We start from the raw sequence: 11873 nt of genomic DNA on the forward strand, positions 1-11873 counted from the left end.
GGGCTACCTGTGGTAGGTTGGGATCCCTCACACCTGGACACAGAGATCTTTCACTTTATAGAGTGCCAAGTTAAGACAGTGAGGCTCAGAAACTGAGTTCTCTTTCCCTTGCTGTTAGTCTGAAATTCTTTTATTATGGTCTTAATACAACCTATACAGGGTTAAAATAAAAATAAAACTAAATAACAACAACAAATAAATACTTAAAACCTGCGAGATCCTATCCAATCTAAGATGTGGGATATAAAACTTTTGTTACCTACAAGCCAATTATTCCTTCCACAGCAATAAATTTCACCCACCAAATTTTGTCTTGCATTTTCTTGTGCACAGATGTCTTATTTGCTTTGCTAATGGAAGAAATGCTCTTTTCTTTCTTTGTTCACTTAACAGTAAACTTAATAAAGAAGTCGAATATCATAGCTCCCTGAAATGCAATCTCTAGTTAATTTTTGCAGTTTAGCATCTGCTTACAGTGATATTAAAAAAGTGAGTTCTTGAATGTAAGCATCATCAAAAACAAATGATTTTTTTCTGCAAAGTAATTTCCTTTGTAAATTCACAAATCTTTTGGCCCACATGGTTCTATGGCATCTGTATAGATTTCAAACCCAACTCAATTATGTATCTGCCTTTAATGGTCCATAAAGATTTTTTTCCTTCCTAAAAGTGTCAATCCAAGGTTTGACCTGCACCTTATGTTAGGAGCCATTTGCCCTCAGACCCCACTCTGGCTCTTTGAGACTGTATCCCTCTTCACTAGTCAAGGAGTGCTGGGGCTCATGGGACTTGCCTTTAGAATGACCAATTTTTAGATAACCAATCAGGAACGTAGCTAAATAACAGCAGCAACAGTGATGATGATGATGATGATAATGATGATGATAATGCACAAAGGCATTATTATTTTATCATTAAAATATTAAAAATATGCATCTATTTGAAATCATATTATTTTATTCAACATTACTTACCTTCTTGTTACATAAATGTTCTAATTTAAACAAAACAATTGACTAGTTCACAGTGGCAATTAGTAGTAATTAGTAGTATGACTAATTAAACAAATAACATGTAATTGTTCTCGTTTTAATTATCTAAACTTTTCAAACTAGTTCTGAAAACACTATTACAATTCTCACAATGTGAAAAATCAAACTATTTTCTCAATACAAAGCATGAGATTAATTCACAAGCAAAGTCTCAGACATACTGTTAACATTTAGGATTACAGTGCTCTTAAATTGCACACTTTAGTCACACCCTTTATTGTGAACCACAAATCACAATTGCCAATATGAGCCATCAGAGGAAAAACCACTAACAATGACTATGGAAGATGGATAATCTATACCATATCCATTTGACACTAATACAAGTGTTCATTTCAGCCCCTATTTTGGGAGCTGTCATATGGGTTCTGCTCTTTTCCTTTAATTGTTTGATGCAAGATCAAAAAGTGGAACATGTAACATCCTGATGAAGGATTTCCCAGGACAGGGGCCTTTAGGTGTTAGAAGCAGGACATTTCTAGGCAAATCAGTGTGGACACCTTGATTGTCCTCTAAAATTCCACTTCGCCTCCACCACTACCACTTTCTAGATAATACTTCTTGCACTCGGGAATACCTTGCACAAATGGTCTCAAGACTGCTCTTAGAATCTGCACAGTCTTCTCTCCTGTGTTTACTCCTGACTGTGCCATTGGTATTGATTTGCCTAGGCCCACAGAGAGTGGGGAAGGGGGGAGGCGGGAAGAGGAGGATCTTTGTAGGTGTGCGGCTGGAACTCAGCCAGGTGGCTGGGGTGTCTACAGGCACGATGGTGCCTTCCCTGAAAGTGTGCACCAGAATGGGCCTGGGAAGAAAAAAGGGAGAGCTGAGAGTGACTGTCTCCCTGTCTCCATGTTTGATACAGAATTCTAAGGAGTCTGAAAATTTTAACTTGAATATGGAATCTTGGGACATTTTGAAAGTATCTTTTCTAGGTAGGCTGCTAGAACACCTTTCTTTAATAATTTGCTAGCTTGATTTACAACTTTTAAATATGTGTAGAAATGGTATGTGGATGTCCATTTGCACTTTTATCCCAGGCCCTGGCAAGCATTAGGGGTGGGCGTTGTCTATCTCAGTCTTACGCTTGAAAAGTATAAACCTTGCTTGTAAGTCTGGTCTGTTACCACCAGAGAGCAATAGCAACCTGCAATATATGCCACCAAACGCCAAGTAAGATGTGGATTTCCCACTGATCTCATGGGCCAAAATATGTTTTTATATTTAGAAGTATCTCATTCTCCACAGTAAGACTGGAAGGAATTTTGAAAGGTTATCACCAAGAGCCCTGTCTCCTGACATCACCACACTAAATCAATCCAGATAGATCTCTCTGTGTTCAAAAGCATATCGTATTTTATTTGTTTGTAAATTTTAATAGGGATATTTTGGGCGATAGAACTGTAGATAATTTGTATTCCGTTTAAAAATATTTTTCTTTTTTAAAAAGAAAAATACTAATACATGTGTCTTTAAAAGTTGGAGAGAATTCTTTGTTCTACCTCAGTGACCAGTGTTATCTGAGAATCTTTACTGTCAGGGAAGTATGCATGCTGCCAAATGGTGAAAAGATTAGTAACAGGACTAAGCATTGAAAAGGAAGATCACATAAATACAACATATAAGAAAAGCCAAATAACTGCCTTGGGCGTTGAAAGAGATTAGTTGTTGTTGTTGTTGTTTTCTTTTTCTACAAGAAAAGACAAATGTCATCACTGATTAAATACTTCTCTCCTCATTGCTCCCTCACACTCATCCAACATAAGTCATACATGGCTAATGTAAGTCATACATTAGCCATGTATGACTTATGTGAAATATCTGTATCGTAAGAGTTTAGTGATGTAGTCTGGACATGCAAATAGTCCACTTAAAATATTCTGTTGTGACAAGCAATGAACTTTTATTCATCCTATGGAGAAAAAAGTATGGCAAGACTGAGGCACTAGATGGACTAGACAATGTGGCATCTAGCTAATCTTCTCATTATCACCAAGTTCAACCTTATTTTAAAATATAAAACAAGCATAAAAAATCTTAAAGTGTCCTTATTTATCATCTCCCTTGCCCATTAACTTCCAATGATTAATAAAGATACTGAACAGAGTATTTAAAATTCTAATATGAAACTAATGAAAATAACAAATCTAGACTATATATTACTCAGTTTCCCTTAGCCACACAGTCAACATAAATTTAGGAGTAGTGATCTCAGAGTACGAGGCCCATGCAACATCTACTCACAACATCCCTCCTCTTTAGTCACTTGCTTGGGTACAAATTCTAGTTCCTCCATTTAATGTATCTGTAACATCTTAGTGTGTCAATTTTAGGATAATAACAATACGTACATTATTGGGTATGATGATTATATGCGTTCATATATGTAAAGCTATATAATATATAGACAGTAAATAAAATATGTAATATACAGAGACACAAAATAAAACAGTGTCTATGTAGAACAAACATTATGTAACTATTTGAACAGTGTTAGAAGGAAAGTTTGCTTTCTTAAACCTAAGGCATAGTCATGGACAATTTTAATTCTCTCAGGTTTCACCTGGCAAAAGAAATTTCTGATCTAACAACTGCAGAGGAAGGCTTTTAGAAAAATTGAGAAATTTCTATGGTACTGTATTCTCATTTTTTAGGAAAACATTTTTCTGACACTGATTACTATCATGTGTGCCATACAAGAACATCTATAATCCCACTCCTAAATTCTAAATAATATGAAATATCCAACTTTAAAGTCAAAATAAAGTCATATCAGTGTTGTTGTAAGACCTTGTAACACTCTTTGAGAGAAGTAGAGACGCTGTAAATCTTGGCAAAAATCAGAACTAGGATTCACAGAGCTAAAGATTCATAAACATATTTGCAGGAGGAGCTAATTTTCTAGGAGAAGAAATGCAGTAACCCACTGCCTGACAGAACTGACTGAACTGTAAAGTATGGGAAGTTTAACTTCGGCATTTCTAACATCCTCTTTCTGTGCTATAAGCCCCCCAACATCTTCTTTCAGGACAATGTTGTATTTTGTTTAATCAAAACAGAATTCCCAAAGATAGAATTTTGTTTCTCTTGCATTTGTACCCAGGGGTGAATGATGGCTCCTTAGAGTCACTAATGAATCTAGTTGCTCTCTCTCTGCCCTGACATCCTCAGGAGATTTCTTCCACCTTTTGCTTCAGCCTCCGTATCTGCCTTCCAGGTCATGGGAAGGAAAGGGAGGGAAAGGACCATTTTCTCTTACTTTCTATTGGTGACACCTTAGTTCATAGTCTTCCTAGCTATAGAAAGACTGGCAAACATGGTCCTTTGATAAACAGTCACATACCTAGCAAAAAAATATAGTTCTGTTGAAAAGGAAGTAGAGGATGAATAACTGTTGAGGTGGATGACTAAATCCATTTATATTATACCTTCCTTAAATATTCAATTTCTCAGTGCCCTTTAAAACTTTTTCTCAGAAAGGAATCTAAAACTTATTGTATTGTATAAAAGATACAATGATAAAGGATGAACATATTAGCTCTACCTAAGGAATGTGAACTGTAACAGTATTAAAATCTTAAGTATAGTTGTTTTACTTACTTAGTTATTTTCAAGGGTGGGAGAGGGGAATTAAGGGTGTAGAGGCAGAATTTGATAGAAAGAGAGTATGCAATCTCAGCCCATAGACAGCTCAGCTTGCATTAAATGTAATATTATCTTCAACTTGCAGGTATACTGATATGGGAAAAATCCTGCCTATGTGAAAATAGCTGCTCTCAAATGGAAAGAAAATCTACCTGTTCTCACAGGTAATAAGGAGTAAACTCTTTAAATGGGTCACATTTCATAAGTTTACAGCAGTCTATACCTGAAATTTCAGAGCTACATCAGAATTTCATCCAGCAGTTTTAGCGTTTGACCTGAGAATTTACTTTTCTAACACGTTTCTAAATGATAGCATTTAAGCTAACATTTGGGAATCACTGGTTTATAGTGTTTTCTTCTTTTCCAGGTTCTCAAGGGCACAATGAACCATTACTTGAAATTCATCTCACATTTAATGAAAGAGAATTTTGTTTTTTAAAGGGAGAAAACTCACATTCTTCATAATCATCTGAATGTGAAGCATAAAACACTTTAAGTTGTTTTGGTGACTCACATACCCATCCCTCTCCAAAAACATGCAGAAAAGTGTTTGATGTTATATAGGAAACATTTCTTTAGATCAGTCTCTTGCACCACTAAGTTTCGACAGAAATAGAAAACAAATTCAAGTTTCAAGAAAAAAAAAAAAAGCAATGCTATTGTCAAACGAAGGATATAGTAAAAAACTCAAGACAGCTTAGGCCAAAAGACATAGGAAAGAAGATGGATAGTTTCCTCAAAATGACAAAAATCCCAAGTTAGCTGCTGACTATCAGAAGACTTTCTGGGACTTGAACTGCAACTAGTTTGGTATGTTTCTTAAGTGACGGTAAAATTAATGGATAAAATACTCCTTCAAAAGTTAGAGAGAATAGACAGAGCTGGAAAATGTTTAACACATATCAGAATTCTTCTGCAAATAAATCTATACTATGTAGCTAAATGATTGTGCTGCTCCTCTCTGCCTACCCAGCTCCTGCACACATGTTGCCTCACCTCACTGAGCTTCACTGTCTTCAATGGTGAGGTCGGCATGCTGGACTAGATGATGTCTAAGGTCTCTCTTTCCTAATTCAATGATTCTCTAGTGAGTGTGCAAGAGGCAGTCCTGTGCTGGGTACACACGGAATTAGTTCTATCCATAATATCAATTAAGAATTATTCTAACTCCTAGTTATTTAGGCTGGACTTTGCCTGTTTGCACTAAACACAGGCAACATTTATGACCAAAAAAATAATAAATAATAAACCAACTAATCATGTTTCGACAATGAAATTTACCAGAGAAACCTGTCTCCTCCCTTACTTAGAATGCTCAGCCCACAATTACCACCTCCATTGAATAAGCCCTCATTATACTATGGGCTCATTATAGCATGGATATACCAAATGATATTATGGAACATTTGAGTGATTATTGCTCTTTTAAATCATGTTATCTTAACTCTTCATAATTTATGATAGTTAACTCAGTCGATCTAGTCTATGTGGGGAGAGCCTGGAATTCCCTCAGCACCTTCCCCTCCTCTTTTCTTGAAGAGCTGCTACATACACCTAAGGACTCGATTCAGGTGTCCACTCCAGGAGGCCCTTTCTATGCCACTCTGCCTCCCCCACACTCACACCCCAGCCTATATGCTGTCTAACTCTTTGGGATTTCTGCTACAGATGGACTTTCCTCATGGAGTAGTTGTAATTATCTGTCCTACAAATGCTTTCTCCACTCAACTATGGTTTCTCTGAAGGCACCTCTGGATCCTCTATGCCTAGCATAAGTAGTGTCCAGTAAATATACTTTGAATGAAGGAAGAAATGAATAAGCTCAGAAGGTGTGTGAAGAGATCCCATTTGAGGTAGAGTCAACAGTGTAACCATGGTTTTAACTTCTGTTACAGGAAAAAACTACCTTACCAGGGAACAGGAATCTACTTGTCTCAATAAAATCTGCATCCTGGAACCAATTGCTCTGTGTTTCCTTCATCATACTTTTACACTAGTAAAACCTTTACTTAAATTTATATCGAGCACAGAGCATCATCATCATCATCATCATCATCATCATCATCAGTGTATATCATTTATGAAATGCTTTCACAAGTATTATTCTACTTAATTATTAACACAGCCTGGTAAGGTAGGTATTATTGTTATCCCATTTTGTCTAGTAAAAAAAAAAAATGCAGTTCGAAGAAGTCAGGTGACCCAGACAACCTCAAGAGTACAGTTAAGCGGGGGAACTAAAGTGCAAACCCAGACTCTTTGGCTCCAAATGCAATGATCTCTGTACTCAAGTTTCTCTGTTCTTTAGTGACTTAGTTGTCAAAGGAGAAACTGTTTAAAAGACTGGATGTATATTGTCTGATGGAGAGATGGAAGAGAACGTTGAAATCCAGACTATCTCTATCCTTCCTAAGTGGTTTAGGCAGAGGACTCAATCCTTTAGCCTCAGCTTTTAGTAGCTTTTACTCCTGTCCCAATGTTCCATCTCTGGGCTTCTGTGACACTCTGGCAGCAGAAACCCAGAGACACAGGATCCGGAAGCCATGACCCTCATTGGCGAATCTACACTAATGGCTGTGGGCAGAGAGTTTCCCTACAGTGAATCACCCTCCAATCACCAGTGAGTCAGGCTATTTAACTCTAATCGTTAATTCATACTTCCTAAACAGTTCCATTTACTTCCGAAGTCTTTAATTTAAAAGCCAGGGGCAATGGTAATAGCAATTGCAGTAAGTGCCCTCAAAGAGAGTAAGGAGAGTGGAAAATGAAAGCAGGTGTCCCTTTTTATTCTCAGTAGAAATCACTATTAATATAGCATTTTCTTCTCCACCCTCATCCTCATGGTCACCACCAGGGCTCCTCAATGGTGAGAGAGAGAGTGATACAAAGTGCATTTGCAATCTGTCCTGCTAGCTCCGAGATTAACCCAGAGACTGAGATTACCATAACTCACACTTTATTGCAGCAATGATGGAAGAATGCCATAGGTGTGGCTTTGAAATAGCCTCCTCAGCTTTCAGAAGGATCTTCGTGGGTGGAGAAAGCAGAATAGGATTTGGTTTGATGCTTCTTTAGTGTTGATCTCTGAAACCCTAATGATATCACAGAGCTATATTCCTGGACTGGCCTGTCTAAAGTGGAAAGGAAGGCTTGATTTACTGTCTCAAGCATAGAAGATTCTAGATTGAAATTCTCAATAACACTGTCAAAGAGCTGCCTGATATGAGTGCTACTTACAGCTAAGGGGCTGAAACATTGTCAGCATATAAGCTTTTATATATAGCACAGTAAAACAACTTAGTGATTTTAGAAAGGGATCAAACCAATAGAGATTCGATTTTATGCTTCAAAGCCAAGAACATACTTCAGATACCAAATCTTCAGAGCATTCATTTCTAGACCAAGAAATGATAAATGTTTTCACATAGCTGACATGTAAAAGTTGCTTCAAAAATTATCATTGATATATCTATCTATCTATCTATCTATCTATCTATCTATCTATCTATCTATGCTTTATGTATAGTGCTGAAGAAGATATATAGGCATAGGCCAGCCTATCACAATCTGTTGTTAATTTTTTCCTGAGCTAGAATCCGTCTTGTTCCACATAAGCAAACCCTAGGGTTAACTGGTGTCCAGAGATAGCCCGGAATGGCTATAGGGAAGTTCAGACCTTCTCCTTTTCTTCCTTGATCTTCTGTGTAACTATCCTAATGTGGTATCTAGGTCAAAATTGTTCCAGTTGTGGGCTCCTCCTAGACACGTCTTTTCTGAAAAAATGCTGAAATAAAGTTTGTTTGTTTATTTACAATGCCCTCCTCCACCCTTGTTTTCTGTTATGCCATCTTCTTACACATTCTAGTGTAAGAAGATTACCTCATTGCTAACTTCCCACATGCCAGGCTCTATCATACCTGCAGGAGCACCCTCCCACTTCCTTTAATTACTTGGGACTGAAGTGAGAATAGCATTTTTCCACATCATGTATTATATTACCAGTGGGGCCAATTCTCATTCTGCTCTCTGCAGATATGGGTAGGTGACTATTACATTGGAACAGAGTACTCTATTACCCTGGCCACAGGACTAGGCGCATGACTCAAACAGGGCCAATCTGACTTTCTCTGACTTTGGATATCTAGGTACTGAGAGAAGGTCATGAAAATGTAGGGGCTAACTATAAAAGAGCTTGTCTGAGAACTAAACTAACAAAAACAGGGAGCCAAAGTCAAGAGGGGAAATGAGAGAGGGAGGGAAGGAGGAGGAAGAAGGGGAAAGAAAAAGGGTGAGGGAGCGAGATAGAGAGACAGAGACAGAGACAGAGAGAGCGAGGGAGACAGAGTGAGGGCGCACAATTAGGAGACACATTCCAAGCCACTCTAAGGGAAGCCAGCTCTGCCCTTGAACTTTCCAGTTACTTAAGCCAATACATTATATTAAATTAGGGGGAAAAAAAGTCTAGATACAATGAACTGCTGTCTACAATTATTTGTCCTCACTGTGTACCTGTCCTGGAATCAGTACCTGGCTTCCTTGTTTAACTTTTGTCAAATGTGACATCGAAGTTTTTAATAACATTTCACACTCATAGATTCCTGGATAAAGTTTTATACTCCCCTTGGTGCTAAGTAGAGTTCTCATGCTGGCCACACCTCTGGCTCAGTTTTTGTTTTATGAGTAAGTTTTAGAGTCTGGCTCCTGATCTGCCAGCTGCTCCAGCGCACCACACTCTGCATCTCTGCATTCTGTCTCAGCCGGTTCTTCATTTTCTTTGTTTTTCCCGCTTGACTAAAAGGACGCAGCAACTCTACTGACTTACACAGCGGAGACTGAATACCCATTCAGAATATCAGGTGGTTCTTGACTAGAAGACACCTGAATTGCAGGAGTATGTCCATATTAGTCTTTCAGTTGTACCTTTGTATTTTGAAACTGAAGGCGCCTTAACTACAAAGGAATGCAGATGAGATTTCAAGCAGTGCTGACAGGTCATTGGTTTGAATCTTTCCCAGCATTTGTTAAGCAAAGCCACACTCAGTGATACTGATCATTTCCCGCTCTGCTCACATTTCCTTCTAGGGAAATCTGCTCTGTCTACAGTCCCAGCTACCTAATGGGCCATGTTTTGTACACCATTACTCAGTCCTCTTGGGATCCAGTGTCAAGTAGAAGAAAGTAGAAAAGACCGAGGGAAACATCTACATTTTGAAAATTTGGCTCCCACTGAAGGAGGGACACTACAAGACTGCAAGGAAAATTCATGAATAAACACCTTGACTCAAGATCCTGATTTTAAACATCCAGCCGAGCTCCTGGTGCTTACCTAGCTAGGTGACTCACTGTCCCTTGCAACCAATCATATAAGTACAATAAATGTTGTAAAAATGTAATGCTTTCTTTACCAAATATAAGGTTGGCTCTGACTGTCCCAACACATTAAGGTGGGGGAGATGAGGGTGAGGGTTTGTGTGTAAAGGTGTAATTGTGTTCAGCAGAAAGAAGCACAGAAGTCAAATTTAACATAACTTGATTTAGATATGAGAAGAGACAGGTGATTCTAGTTTCTGATTCCTTTCTCCAATGCACATCTTCTAGAAGCCTTTTTCTTATTTTTATAAGGATGAGATGAATAATTTACATAAATGTTGCATATCAGGATAATTTGGATGAGAACAAGACAGGCAATATTAAGTAAAAAAGAAATTTCTTGAAAACACATTAGGAATTTATAGAATTGAAGGAAGGCTATATTACCAGCTTTATAAAATCTTTATTTTTATATACTATAGAGATGCAAAAAGTTGCAAAGTTAGTGTGGAAATGTTTCATGTGACCTTCGTCCAGTTTTCCTCCGTGGTTACATTTTATATAATTATAGTATAATATATTGAAACATAAAATTGATATAGGCATATTGATATAGTGTGTATGTTTCTATGTTGTTTTATCAACTGTGTAGATTCATGAAACCACCACTGCAATTAAGTCGGCACAAAGGGATCCCTTTTATATCTTTCTATAGTGACGCTCATTCCCTCCTCCCCAACATCCCCCTCTCAGCAATCACTTTTCTGTCCTCCATCTCTATAATTTTATCTTTTCAAAATTATATGTAAATGAAATCATAAATTATGTGATCTTTAGAGATTTTTTTTTCCATTCAGCATAATGCCCTGAAAATTGGATTTTAAGACATTGATGGAGCACATTTCATTTATTTAATTGTCCACCTATTGTGAGGCATGTTAACTGTTCCCAGTTCTTAGCTATTACAAATAAAGCTGCTAGGAACAATCATTGCACAGGTTTTTACATGAACCTCAGTTTCCAGTCCTCTGGGATAAATGACTAGGAGTGTAATTGCTAGGTCATAAAGTAAATGTATGTTTAGGTTTTTTTTTTTAAGAGCTGTCAAAATGTTTTCCAGAGTAACTATATAATTTTGCATTTCCATCATCAATCCAGTTTTTTTGCATCCTTGCCAGAACTTAATATTATCACTATTTTTAATTTTAGCTATTCTGATAGTGTCTAGTGTTATCTTATTGCGGCCTTAATTTGCATTTTTCTAATGGCAAGTGATGTTGAACATTTTTTTGTGTGTTTATTTGCCTGGCATATATCCTCTTGGATGAAATGTCTTTTCATGTTTTCGCCGAAGTATCGTTAGAAAAGAAGGAGCGAAGACCTAGAACACTTATCACCACCAGGTAGTAATGAGACTCCTCACCTTATATGGTGTTGGTAGAGGCTGTGTGGAAGCCTGGATTTCCACCACTGCCTGATGGTAATATGGTGCCTCTGTGCTATGGTATGAGAGGAGGTTAGTGGAGAATCACCATTCAGTAGAGGCTTCACTCCCTCACCATAACTTCACTGAGGATCAATAAGAAGGCACCACTGTACCTTGTTCTCCATTGGTCTTTGTTGGCAGGGGTGGGGGTCGGACAGCCAGTGTGTGTGTGTGTGTGTGTGTGTGTGTGTTATTTGGCTATAGCAAAGTGGCTAGGTTCTAAAAGTTTTCTGCCAGCTGACCATTTCCTAATCCTTTGGCAAGAGACAATAGGCTTTTGTTGAAGTTTTTGCTGTCTGTATCCATTGGCATTTCTGGGTTACTGGTTTTTCCAACATCCAATCAGGTACATATGAGGCAAAAAGAAAACCTAGTAAACT

This window comes from Rousettus aegyptiacus, unplaced genomic scaffold (genome assembly GCF_014176215.1).
Source record: "Rousettus aegyptiacus isolate mRouAeg1 unplaced genomic scaffold, mRouAeg1.p scaffold_m13_p_11, whole genome shotgun sequence".
Classification (NCBI taxonomy): Eukaryota; Metazoa; Chordata; class Mammalia; order Chiroptera; family Pteropodidae; genus Rousettus; species Rousettus aegyptiacus.